Source organism: Ischnura elegans, chromosome 10 (assembly GCF_921293095.1).
Source record: "Ischnura elegans chromosome 10, ioIscEleg1.1, whole genome shotgun sequence".
Taxonomy (NCBI): Eukaryota; Metazoa; Arthropoda; class Insecta; order Odonata; family Coenagrionidae; genus Ischnura; species Ischnura elegans.
In genome coordinates, this window is record NC_060255.1 from 18412315 (window position 1) to 18427156 (window position 14842).

The following is a 14842-nucleotide window of genomic DNA, read 5'->3' on the forward strand; positions in this document are numbered from 1 at the left end:
CATTCCGCGGGCTAACCCCACATCTGCGAAACGAATGGAGGTGATGGAAAGTTGCTTGCGCGGTGCGCTTATCAGAACTGACTCAACTTGTATCTCATTGTCAGTGGGTTTAAATGAAACATTGTTGGAACTTGAATAGCTATTAGCGTAACTCTGCTAGGTGGCAAGCATTTATTTTTAACTGAACTGGAGTGAATGCCCTCGGAGAATAACTCGCGTCGTCAATCGTCATGTAATCATTGAAGTGAAATTCAAGACGTGAGTGATAAGGCAGTCCCTTTAAACTCAGGAATGGCTTGGCACCATTAAATCGAAATACAAAAAGTGTCCGGTGTCGTTATCAGACATGGGGAAGCAAAATATTACGTTAAGATGAGTCACACGGCTTGTGAGCCGAAGGTCCCTCCGCTGAATTCGCGGAAGAATGCCGACAGAGAAGCTATACCCGGTAGATTCTATCTACTTATGCTAAATTTTCATGAGAAAATGGTTTTTTAATACGTAAAAATTATAAAGAAGGAAGATTGTTCCGGAGTATTAATAATTTTTGACGGTAGTTGTGCGGTTATTTAAATAGCACACTTAAAAAAAGTGATCTAAACACCGGAAAAATCTGATATTCCGAATATCCCGGGTCCTATGTGTTCTGTATTGTCTTTGGTATGCTATTTGGAAGGAGGATACTGATGGCTGGGGTCATTAGTGCCATGAAGTAAGGGGTGGGGGGATAGGAACCCTATATTGGCATTAGCCAGGTTGTAATGATAGGCCTTAAAGGGCTTAACGTCCCATCTGCTGGGCAGAGTGGTGCACTGGAAGTGTCCTCCACATTACTCTCAAGTAGGGATAGGGCCATCTCTGATAACAATTTCTCCATGTTTCCGGTGCAACCACGTAGGTTTGTTGGTGATGACAACAGTTTCGCTGGCACTGCTGCCAGCGTCTTCAGGTCAAAGATGAAGATACCATCTGTGATAAGTTTCTGCTACTGCCAGGACTTGAACCCAGGCCCACAGGGTGTAAAGCCTTTGTGATGTATTAGCAAAATTTTGCTTCCTGTTAATGGGGTTAATTTGGATGACTATCCTCAGATATCTCATTTCTTCAATCTCCAATCTTTGTTTGTCTGCCGGTGGTTAAACGGATTTCCTGAAAACTGCTTTTAATGAGAATATTTTCGAAAATTAGCTTCTCTGCGAGCATTTAGCATCACCATTGCGACATTTCTCCCGGGTAACAGAAGTAATCTTAGCGCCTGAAATGCTAGCAATTCTACCATGTTATTCAACCATGGGAAACATTGTTCAGGAATGCAACCTTGTTTCTCTTAAGGTAACACGTCATCTGTGGTGTTGCTTGTGAGTAAATAAGATTATTAGGCTTCATTTTCTTGCCCCCAAATGAGTAATTGAATCCGGGAAGCATATGTCTGATGAGATTGAAAAGGATATCATGCTCTTTTACTGTAAAGCCACACATATGAGACTTTTTCTGGATCCGGTTCTGGCTCAAATCAGAACTATACAAAAGTGTATGACTAAGCATTCTAAAAATAATGAGCAAGAGTTATCCTGAAAACTATACTTCACCTCAATGCCAACTCTTGATTTTACACACTTTGATTTTACACAGTGCCCAGATTTCGGTCCCTCCAACTGCGTAAAATCAAAGTTTTACTGTAGTGCACACCTCAGGATTGTCCTTGGTGATATCTCAAATTTGGCTGTGAGCACATCGTGCATAGCATGGTGCTGCATCGTGCCACTGAAACCTACATCTCCCTGGAGGTTTGCTCACACCCTACAATCACCTGGAGGAACGAGTCAAGCAAATTGACTGCAGTGCCACTCATCTAAAATGCACCAAATGCTACCAGAGTGGGGGATCGGGTTGGTGTATTGTGGCTAGAGTGTTGGCTTCCCACCCAGTGGTCTCGGGTTCAAATCCCGGCAGTGGCAGAGAATTTTCAGAGACTTCCCGATCCCTGCTCGAGTGTTGTGTGGAGGACATTTCAAGTGCAACACTCCGTCCGTCGGATGGGACGTTAAGCCGTGGTCCCCTTGGCACCTTTCGTTATGAGCAGGCTAATGCCGACGCCGGGTTTCTCTCCACCCTTCCTTCCAAGCCCTTCCCTCATGGCACAAATGACCTCAGCTGTCGGTCGCCTCCTCCAAATACCATACCATGCTACCAGAGACGGCAAGGAGCCTGAAGTGTTGCATATGTTACAGGCGAGAGAAAACTCACTCTCTGCAAGTCTGTCTCTTGCAAATCACCGGAATACTGTCTATGAATATTTTGCTCATAGTACCTTACTCTTACACCAGATTGGTTTGTAGCAGGTCTCCACTCAATTCTCCCATCAGCTAATCTTTTCATTCCTTCGTATTTTTTCTCTTTCACATCCTTCTATAGCTGTTCCATATACATATTCAGGGGCGAATCCAGGATTTCTTTCTGGGGGAGGGGGGGGCACAAGCAAGGCCGTATCCAGGATTTTGTTCAGTTGGGGGGGGGGGGGGGGGGGGAGCTCAAGGATACCTCGTAATACAAAACAAACGCATTTATAATGGGGCCGTATTAAAAATCTTGCATATTTTTTAAGGGTCTGGGAATAGTTGAATTATCTTCATGCCAGAGGGAATTAGAACTGAAAAAAACTATTTAATTAAGAGTGAAAAATTCTTCTCCTCATGCTGTAGCCATTATTCATTTTTGAGCAAACATTCAAGGCTGAAAATATTGTTCAGCTCTTTAATACCATTTTTACCAACTCAATTTATTTACATATAATTATTCTCTTGCCTGCAGTTACAGGAGCAGCCAACCAATCTCCCTACTTTAAGTATTCCGGGACAAGCCACAGTGGTAACTTTACGGGAGTCACCCACGGTGCACAAATTTTGCAAAAATTCCACAGGGAAAATAACATTTGCCTCGTCTGGTGGTGTCCACAAATTTCCACGGGGAGGAATGATGCCTTGAGGCAAATGAGTTTTTCTCTGTGGATTTTTTGCCATCTCCCTAATTTTCTTTTATTATTATAACAATATTAGAATTATGTATTTATTTTCTCACCGTCAAAGTACTTTGGTTCAAATTCTATTAGAGTTGTTATTTATTCTACTTAGAAAAAAAGTGCTTCCTTTGATTTGTTGAAGTTCACACTTAAATTGAATTAGCAGACTAGAGGGCAAATTCATTTGCAAATTTATTTTTCAGGGCAAAGGCATGATTAATTTGAATGCACGGTCATTCCTAACCGAAAAAAAATTCTGAATATGAAATTGGTTACTGTGCCATTTCCCGTAGCCTTAAAAAATTCTTAGCATAAATCTTTTGAATTTAGCGGCATCTTGGCAGTGGTTTTCTATACAGCTAATTTTTAATGCTAATATTTCTGCATACATTTATTCATTTCTCTAAATATGCAATTTTATTCAAAATGACTTGAAAATTACATTTAATTTGCTTATGATTTCTGAATTACAGGTCACTCAAATTCTGGTGGTGTATGTTTGGTAGATTTCCTGAGTTGGTTCTTCTGGTTATCTGTATGGGATTATTGAGAGAAGACCATCCCAGGATTACCTCTGCAAGTTCATCCTAGATTTTCCACCAATAAGTCTTGATTGAGTCTTTGTCAATAGTTTCATTTTGTAATGTTAACTGTAGTAAATATTCATCAAACCTAATTTAATTATTCTGTCCGTGTATTCTACATTTTCATCACAAAAATTGTTCTAAAAAAATGAAGTGGATTGATATTGTGAGCTGTACCTTTGGTTAGTTATATACTCATATATGAGATATATTTGTACCTTACTGGTGAAAATTTTCATGCAATTATCTTCATCACAACCTTCGAAGATATTCTGTATGAGATATCCTGCTTTGTAATATTTTTTGTGAATTTGTACGTAATTGCTGATATATGAACCACACTGTCATGTAACAAACTCTTTAAATAGTTTTCAAACTGAATTGAACTGTGTTGAAGCTCCCATTTTAAACAATGAAGCCATTATTATGAATGGAGGCCATTTTGAAATTTGTATTTGAAGTAGTAAATTGGTTTTATTACAATAGTAGATTTGGAGCAAGAGACCATCTTTATTGGCCTTTACAATAAGGTAGTTTCCTTCATCAAAGAAAACGGAAGGCATTGATTCCGATTCGTTACCCACCATTAGTGTATTCATAATATGCAAATTATTTTGTTTAGGAAATCACAGTTTTGACGAATGGGAATGGTCAATTTTAACCGCATTTAAAAAAGGCTAGATTGGTGCCCATGTGATTTTTCTCTGAGTTTAGTTGGCTATAAAGGAGATTATGCTTGCGGATAATTTTATATTTTTATTCTACTGATTTTAATGAATTTCATGTTTTTTTTTGTTACTTTAATTGTAGTTTTCTCTACGTAATCTACCATGCAAGACATTTATTTTTCTTCTTCCGTAATTGCTTGATCCCTAGTTCAGTAAAATTGTAGTATTTAGACATAGGGTGGTTTTTATTCATAAAAGTGGAGGTCGAATCATTGACTCTCCTGGAATCAAATTTTGCGCTATGGTTTTGCTGCTAGAGCTCTCAGGCTTCTAACGTTCATGAAGGCACAATATTGAATATATAATATTTTTGAGTGGTTTTTGTTTTTTGATAGTGCCTTATGTAGTAAAGCAATGTTAATGGCCAATGCATTTTAATTCGAAAATATTGATTGCAATCTCTAGCATGTTAATCCTAGTCAGATTAAAATTGGAGGCATCTAAAATAAAGAATTTTATCAAATTATTGCATTCAACTAATTTTTATCGCACTCATAACTATTGCCTGAGGATGTCACTTTTTCTATGGTAGAATACAGAAGGAAATGGTACATAGCATTTTTAATGCTTATCAAAACTAAATGTAATTGTGAGGAATGAAATATGATGCTGGAGAATTCGAATGTGAAGTAAATGTTTTTAGTGTTTACTGATCTACCTTCCCCTAATGAGCAATTTTTATGAGATCCACTTTGTAAATGTAACTCTCGTAACTGGAACTTTGTACTTTCAATGTTGAAATAAAATGTAATATACATATTGTATGCTGTATTGTATGTATTTTAAAAATTTATTGATTTCATTTTAGTGCAATTCAATAATAGGTTCACATATTTCAGAATGCGGCACTGTATACATGTTGTGTCAGTAAAGTGACAAAGGTAATCGTTGAAATAGAAATGACTAAAATACAATTAACTAAAGTTATATTAAAATGCAAGGAAAAATGTAAATTGTTTCCAGGGGTATAAGGTAAGAAATTATGTGTAACAGTTTATACATACCTACATTCGTTTAACTTTAGTTTGGAGAAGATCGCTGTACGTTAAGTATTTTCTGGCAGCTCATCGCTTAAGGGAGGTACATTATACCCAAATTTGTATTTGCCTCGTCAAAATTAAATTTGCCGCGTTGGATACGCCAAATTCGCGTTTCTTTACAAGAATGCAAGCATCTGACATCTATGGACAATATTTGGAAATAATATTCTCGAAACCGGTAACTTTGTGGCAACTGCCACCTATTTGTTAGCTTTTGAACTAAAATTTCCGTGTCCCATCTGGGGCCCCAAAATTATTGCAAAAACTTACTGTTTACAGGAGGTCAAGGACGACGTAAAGCGTCGGAAAAACCATTAAAATTTATATTTTTTTGAGTGAACGGGCCGAATTTTTTCCGGCCGCCGTAATGCCAAGCAGTCTATGTACAAGGATGAGTTTGTTTCATAGCGTACAATGGTATATATCACTTGTATCATTCCCTTTATTCATTTTTTTCAGGTGCTGCCGCGAATTTGAACAGAATTAATGTCCGAGAGATTATCTTTGCAGGAATCTGCATGAATAATGTACTGCCACGAAATAACTTCATTTCAATTTGAGAAGCAATCTTCGGATACCAAGAAGTGTGTTTAAAAATTTAATATAACTTAAAAACTTTAATAATTAGTGGAATATTATTTAAAAAATTTCCTTGTCATAAATATACATACTTTACAATAGTTTACTCTGTCAATTCATGAGAGAATCCAATGAACTTCCCGAACATAAGACGTTTTAGCCAGGAACTTGTTATTACTGCATACCTACGGACCAAATCGAAGCTGCCGGTACGCTGGCCACAGCTGGTAATAAAATTACGTGCCGCGTAATGAAATTAAGGTTTAATCAAACAACAAAATGAAAGAAAGATTTTAAATCAGCACCAGTTTTTCATGTTTATTATTTCATAGGAACATTTTACATGAATTTTCAATGAACTTTCATATTTGTCACAAATTATTTATTTAAAAACAGTTTTTTCAAAAAATGATGTCGATTACAAGATATGCAAATCCAGAGTCCAGCTTTTGCAGTGATTTTCTTGCACGAGGTCCAGAAATCCAAGGAAGGGATGCTGTTTTCGCCAATTTGAGTTTTTTCTCGAGGAATACCTACAATGAGAAGGGAGAGCATACTTTACAAGGATTCATCACAAAGTTACCTGAAAATATTCAATAAGTACATGATAGTCAATAACCATGAAACTTTTATCAGTGAAAAGAAAATAATGCTTAAGAATGACATTAAATGATCAGAAACACTGTAATTTGAGTTAAATTCGAGAGAATAAATTTCCTGTTACGGATGCCTAGGTTGAAGCAATATCTAAACCCAATGGCTGAATGGTATATTTTTCACTTTAAGAAGTTTGACAGGTTATCCATGCAGTGGAAAGATTCTTTCAATAAACCGCTTGAATTAATTTCTGATAAGATATAGACAAGATAGATATAGATAAGATAGAAATATGACATCAATTAATAGCATAAACAATAGCACAACCCTTTGCTTGTCAATGATAAAAACATACAAATTTAATAAATCATCATTTTCTTGATTAACTAGCTTTCGAGGCTCATGGTGATTAAAGAGAGATACACGGGTGTATGCCGCCTAATTTATCGGAAATTACCCAAACGTTTCCCGTTCACCATTCCCTTCAAGAAGTGACCAGCAGTTGGTCACGAATCTGATGCATTACGCAGCATACACTCTTACTACATCTCTTTAATTAACCTTTTGTAACACCATTTCAGCCGAATCTCTCGAATTTTCTTGAAATGCTTTGCCAGAAATTGCCTGGGCTAGCCGTAAATGCTAATGTTTTAATGGTGAAAAAATGATAGCCAACAATGATTAAAGCTTTCCAAAGCCCATTAGTCTTGAAGTGGTCCCCGGGAGAGAGGAAGAAACGTCGACTTATATGCCACGAGACTCGGGTAAACCCAAAAGTTTTATTAATTGGCAACCACCATCCCACCAATTTTAATTGAAATCTGCGAGGTGCACCTCAGGAGTGTCCCTTGTCAGTTGGACGGAAATAGCTGAAAAGTGGCCAAAAAAGGAGTAAACATTATGCTAAAACATTGAAATTAACACATTCAAATGTAATGTAAAATCAATGAAGGATAACAAAGTGCAAACAACATTTTCCAGAGATTATTTCCTTATTTGATGTATTTACTGAAAGTACACAATACAGACTTTTTTTTACTTTGCCACACGGAACTACCAAGTCATTAACTTTCATCCCAGAGAGAGAAAAATTTGCAAATACCTCAAACATGGTGTCGCTCCCTTGTCAGAGAATATGGGGGTCCTCCCCCAAAAATTATAGAAAATTGCATTCCCGAAAATGGAATTTGACACACAATACATTGGATCTTAAAAACCAGATAACAGTTGATAAAAATCGTAATTTCGTGAGAAAAAATACTAAGAAATGTAAAAAATTTACAGATTAAAAATTTTAACAATGTATTATGATTCTATGATCTATTGTTAAGTGAATTTTTTCCCCGAATCTGCTCTGATATTAAAAAACCTCTAAAAAAACCTTTTCGAATAACCCTTTCCAAAAGTACCAGGTTCTCTTATCCTGACACCTTTATTTTATTTTTATATAATTTTATTATGCCGAGTATGCAATCAGTGTAAAGCAACTAATGAAAACTTAGAAATTAACAATTATAAAACTGAACTTTGATTCAAGTTAGCAGTGTCTTTTATTACTATGCCTTTGATACATGCTTCACGATAGACGCAGGCAATGTGGGAGCTCTCGGCGATTGCCCCTGCCTATTGCATCAAATTTTAATATTTTATGAAGCAGTGGATTACTCCAGTATCATAAGCAAACTTTTTGCAAGCCATGAGACTGTAAAACGTAAAAGAGAAACTCACGTAGATAGACATACATTTTTGACTGGGTGGTATCGTGACGATGGACTGTGGCAATGCGTCCCTAGTAGGTAGGCAACACTTCAGTCTCGTCGCCTTACCTGTGGTCCCCGGGTGTGGATTTCAGAGTACAAATTTGAAGTTCATGTCTGTGCGATCACTGCTTCATTACTCAATTCTTAGCCCAGGAGGCACATTGATGTGCTCGCTGCTGATTAGAATTGGGACTCGACGACGGGGACCTTAAACTGCTTTCAAGTGGAGGCTTTCACGGGGCTCAGAATTTCAACTCCATAATTCGAAGTCTCCTCCCTGGAAGTATGGAATTTGATATCGATAAAATCATGATAAAAATAATTTGCACTTCCAAAGAAAAAAAAGGTTCCATGCGTAATATACATATTTGGTAGTTTGGTGCCCCACTAGGCATTAAGCCTCAGCAACATAGTAACACTAAAGCTAAAAAATAAAAATTTTACTTCCAAAAAGAATGTACTATTTAAAACCCCAAATATGATATAAATTTCGCAAGCAATGGCTAATATATCACCTTTGCACACGATAATGATCTCTGTAGGAGTTGTTCAAGGTCATCACGTTGTAGATGAGAATGAAACTTGTAATTTACACCATGAGCGTACCCAGCGAGGGGCAGCTGCCCCCCCAGAAGCAAAAATCGCAAAAGTCTTTGAACAAAATCAGTACTGAATTGAAACGAAAGTATTCAACAAACTTTCTTTAAACCCACGAAAAAATTAGTGTAAGACATCTAACTAAAATAAAACTATTTTTTCAAGGAAATAATGTCAAAAATTCCACGGCTTACCCCTAGTTATAGTCCTGGGTACGCCCTTGATTTACACAGTAAAAAATATACTGAAAGAGCATAAAATTCATTATTATTTCACTTACAGGGAAAGCATCAATCCTGCTTAGTTGGTATTTTATCTTGTTAGATTAAATGGTTTAAAATTAAACTACCATCCTGTAATATTCACATAGGCCTACCTCATACACACTCAACATTTTAAGATGAGAGTTTATTGAAATGAACTAGTACTATGCCCTTGAAAACGATAAATGCCACCATCTGAGAAAAAGTGAAGTGTTCCTTTAAGGTAATCATAGGTAACATGAAAATTACAAGCAAAAAATAAAAAAACTATTAAAATAGATGATTTTGAAAATAAAGTACCACTCCCAATTGAATTTCTTTCTGTAGTGTCAGCTCCTTGGTGTTATGGACGCTTGGAATTAACTACTCCACCGTGAATGGGACCGCCTCCTTATAATTGGCAGGGCGCGAATCTCACCAGCGTATTCCAAGTGTTGTGCCTCCCGTGGTGCCCTGGCTTGTGTTTACACCTCGACTAACGGGTAGATAGGACCGATACCAGAGGAGTAATCAAGGTCCTTGGAAGTGTATGTGACGATCTAGAGTTCTCCAACACCACCTAAAAATATAATAATAGTCTTTATCTCAAATTGCAAAATTATAACTTCACAATGCTCTCTTACATTTAACAAGTTAGACCAATCGCACACATCCAGGGACCCCATAAAGAATATAAGTCCCAAATGCACTCTCATTGGTCCCACAAACAACTTTCCCGCACATATTGTACTACAAAGAGCTCAGTCACGTTATCTTACAACGCCATTGTTGCTTCCGTTTGGAAAGCCCAGATTATTCGTGTTCCCCGCTGAAACACACGCTGAATTCTTGATGGATGGCGTTTTTCTTCTGAGCTAGGCTGCTTGCTGGCAATATTTCCAGCGGCCAGTTAGAAGCAGCTGCTAAACAGTATAGCAGCGGGTGTGTGGTAAATGTGCAGTTTCATGGCACTCGTCATTTTGCGATTTTTTGCTTCCAATATGTACTCAGAAAAATGTCCTGAATACGATAATGATTGTATTTTAAGGCGGGAAAGCCGGCAAATTATGCAGTATTGGTTGCGCGGTTGGTGACAATATTAGGCTACTGCCGCGCCGAAGACGGGCTTTATTGATGTATATGTGTAACTTCTAGACAATTCTTTATGGAAGATCGCCTCCGGCGTGGCTTCCGCCGCGCCGCCGCGCGCTACCGAAACAACCACCCTTTTCGTAAACCGCACACTGAATTTGTCCGAACAAGTCCGAAATGCTGCGATTTATATAAACTCCATGCCCCGACCCAAACCAAACCCACCTTTGCATATTCGTATTTCGCGGTGTAAGCGAGGAATCGCTGCATTCCCAAAAAGTACGCGTGGCTTATGATACGTGATAATGAGCTTATTTTACATCCGATTTGGAAAATATTTGCATCAAAATTGTTTGACATAAAATTACGTACATTTATAATACCGAAATCATCACCTTTAATCGATTTTCCCCCGGTTTTTTCGTTTTTAAAAAAGATATTTTGCCGTCTTTCCCGCCTTAAAATACTATCATCACCGTATTCAGGACATTTTTCTGAGTATATTGGAAGAAAAAAATCGCAAAGTGACGAGTGCCATCAAACTGCGTATGTACCACACCCCTTATTATACCTCATTTTCCCGTGAAATTCTGACCACTTTGACCGTGAGCGACGCGAGTAATGAATTTTGTGAACCCATTTAAATGCGTGGTGGGTGAAAACACATTTAGAGGCTGACTTGAGGATCAGTGGCGTTGCTAGGAATTTCGTTCGGGGGGAGGGGGGTCCAATAACAAGGGGAAAATAAAAAACAAAAAACAGGGTACTAAGTAATGGGTTATAAACTAATTTTAACACTTTTCACAATCGAAAAATTTTCTTTTGTTAAAGTAATACCTGGTATTTAAGCATTTTCCGGGCACCCGTCTTTTTGCGATTTTTTTTCGTCCAATAACATTGTCCTGATTACGAAAATGATAATTTTTTGTGGCGGAAAAGCCGGAAAATTACCTAAAAAGCGAAAAAATCGGAGAAAAAATTCCATATAAAGTGGTCATTTGAGTACTCAAAAACTCTAATACCTTTTTAAATCCATGATTTTTCAATATTTTTTCTTTTATGAAGGTAAATAGCGGCATTTTTATATTTCGGGGGGGGGGGGGGGGTTTGGGACCCCCCGGGTTCTCCCCTGGCTACGCCACAGTTGAGGATCAACTGCAATCTAGGTGGATTGAGTCAAAACTCCTCTCCTTACTGGGCAACACAGCTTACTCAGGAAGCGAACAACCGCGGAGGTCTGAAGCAACCAAAATGCGATGGGCGGATTCTAGGCTCCGCACATAGCATTTTGGTCGCTCCTCATGAAGTCACGTGCCCTCCGCCCTCACCCCACGACAAACTTGAGCCCGCCTCTCATTGTCAGTCGCAAATATATTTGAATTGAACTTTAGAACCGTAGCATATGCGCCATTTGACTCTTAAGATACTCCCTCAACCACGTGCGACACACTGATCACGAGGACTACGCCTACAACTTCGCCAATCCGCATAGTCAATATGACACGATTTTGGATACTATAGCAAAATAGCTAATTGTAATTCTACTCCACTTCATGAATACCACCACACAATCACCGATTTCATTTCTACTTTGGGTATTATTTTACAAGGGTTACAATCCGGATTTCGCCTTCAAACCTTCACTTTCCTGTAGTATTTTTGCCTCCTGATTAACGTGGTGACATTCATTCCTGGCGGAAATTAATAGTTTTCGAGATATTTTAACTTTTATGGATAGCGATTTTCGGGTTCTGCGCATGCGCCGCCATTTACGATCTTCACTTACTCACCCTTTACTTTACGCACTTCACCTTCTGCGCATGCGCAAACATTACCATGCCGCCAAATTTAAAGTTCACCCACTGAGGAAGACCTGCCTGGGACATCTGGGAAACCATAAGCACTGGAAGGTAAGCACATTTTACCCACTTCTACCTCCCACCCTACCAACTGGACCAGCTCGAAGGATATTTTTTTCTAGTTGACCAACTCGTACATGTGCCCGGAAAGTGATTTACCCACTTTACCAACTGGACCAGCTCGAAGGATATTTTTTTCTAGTTGACCAGCCCGTACATGTGCCCAGAAAGTGATTTACCCACTTTACCAACTGGACCAGCTCGAAGGATATTTTTTTCTAGTTGACCAGCCCGTACATGTGCCCAGAAAGTGATTTATCCACTTCTACCTCCCATTTTGTTATGTATTGGACCATCACTAGGGATATTTTTCTCTTGTTTACAATTTCAAACATGTTCCGTGAAACTCATTTACCGCCATTCCAATATGGCCGCGCATGCGCAGAACCCGAAAATCGCTATCCATAAAAGTTAAAATATCTCGAAAACTATTAATTTCCGCCAGGAATGAATGCCACCACGTTAATCAGGAGGCAAAAATACTACAGGAAAGTGAAGGTTTGAAGGCGAAATCCGGATTGTACCTCTTGTAAAAATTTACCCTACTTTGGGGCACTTATTACCAAAATACTGTTTTAAACGATTAAAAATATGAGACCTAATGAGGAAAATTTAGCGGTAATTGAGCGTGTCACAAATTTTCCCATTTAAATAGGGATTAAAATGAAATAAAGGAACACAAATATGCGAATGAAAAAGAGATCGAAATTTCAATCTAATCAAACAAAATAATATCCATAATAATCCAATTAAATGAGGTACCTTGAACGTAAACGGTATCCATGGAAGAATAGTAGACAAAAATGTTCTTCACCCTCCGTCCGGTACAGCTCTGTCTTCGCAAACCACCTCGAAGTCCAGTAGCCGGGTTTTAAGCTCCTCATAACGTCTTATGAGTGGAACGAACAGCTAACGACTAACTTGGGAGGTCGCGGACGAGTGCCTCACGAACCACGTGACTGGGAAGGGGAGAGTGGGTGAGGATTGGCTGGATTGGCTGGGTGGGAAGGAGCGCGCGGAAATTGAAGTGCGGTAAAGCAAAGCAGCATTGGGACTGCATAGAGGAGGCTCAATTCCAACCAAGACGAGGTTGATTTCTGCTGCCACTTCGGTCGCATTGAAATCGGTTTTCAAAAATGTCCGCGGCGCGGTGATGAGTGCAATGAGATCCACTTTTTTCCAATATTTTGCAGTGAAATGTTTGTAATCGCGACGAATGGCATCGGAAATTTATGAATTTGACTGATCACATTTATCGTGTGTATAAATTTCTGTTAACACTCCTAATTATATATCATCTCTCCATGAAACTCGGATCACTTTGTCCGTCAGCGACGCGAGTGGCGACTTTTGTAAACCCATTTACATGCGCGGTGGGTGACAATACATTTAGAGGCCGACTTGAGGATCCTCTTTCGTAATATTCGTGCCAAGAAGAATGAAGTCATGTTCTGATGAAGGCCGAAATCAACGGAACGAGTTCAAAGAGGAAAATATGTACCCAGTGCTTAATTTATAAAAGTTAAGGCACAAGGAAGGCATACCCACGCAGTGGAGAAGCCAGGACTTTTGCTCTTGGGGGGGATCCAAAACCAGGGGGGATTTTTTTTTAAACAGCGCTCTAGTTAAGAGGGTTTTAAACTAATTTTAACACTTTCCATAGTCGAAAAAAAAAAACACTTTTCAAAGAAATCTTCTGTAAATTCTTGATTTTTCATTATTTTTTTCTTTTATGAAGCAAAGTACATAATTATATTTTTATATTTCGGCGGGGGGAGGTCCGAAGAATCATGCTATACAATTATAAAAAACTATAAATTCTTTTGATTATAAATTTTCCCCAAGAGGTGCCAGAATGCCATTCTGGTCAAAATTAACCACTGAATATACCCGAATAAAATCCGTGTTTAAACCAACTCCTTCATTTGCCTTCGCATGATTGGCTGGACGATTTTTCTGTTTCCATTTGTTCTGAATCCGATGTATAGACCAGAACACTTCAGTAGTCTAGAGAATTGGTAATGAGACGGAACCTGAAACGTCCTTTTAGATTTTCCTACCGGCTTGCAAACATGAGTAATGTTTATTCATTCTATTCATCATCCACTGATTACTAATTCTCATCAACTGTACTGCCTCTGTTAGTTCATGGTGTACTTTCTCAGTAACTATTTGAACCATATTCATGTCTAGTGGTAGTATCTAATCAAGTAAAGGTAATTAGATTACTTGTAACAATTAATTTTGCAGTAATTTGTACTTGTAACAGTTACTTTTTTCAAAATGTAATTTTTAATTGTGATTTACTCCTTACAGTGAGAAATGAATCGTTATTTTCGTTGTATTCATTACTTTCATTGTAATCGTTGCTTGCTTGCAATCCACAGCCTCCCTAATGCTGAAGTTTACTTATGATGGGTACAAATATGACATCCCTTGTGTTTTTACAGCAGTTATAGCTGTATGTACTGCAAGTGAAATTGCAGCTTTAGCAATTTCCGTGACTCCATTCTTCCACATTTTTACTGCAATATTCGACAGTTGCTACGTGCTCTCTAGAGTGGTCAGTCTTACAAGTTGTGATTATAATTGTTGCTGTAATTTTAATAATTACTTCTTAATATCAGTTATTTGTTTTCATAATTGATATCTTTTTGTATGAAATAATGTATTTGAGCCAAGTTT

At 38.1% G+C, this 14842-nt stretch overlaps 1 long non-coding RNA gene across 1 annotated transcript; it reads right to left on the bottom strand.

The window, feature by feature from the left end:
* Positions 1-6359: 6359 nt before the first annotated feature.
* Positions 6360-13058, bottom strand: LOC124166737. The gene is made up of 4 exons (XR_006866489.1): positions 12920-13058; positions 9468-9726; positions 8374-8584; positions 6360-6483 (listed from the first exon to the last, which is right to left on the bottom strand). It is a non-coding gene; the product is annotated as an uncharacterized LOC124166737 (long non-coding RNA).
* Positions 13059-14842: the final 1784 nt, after the last annotated feature.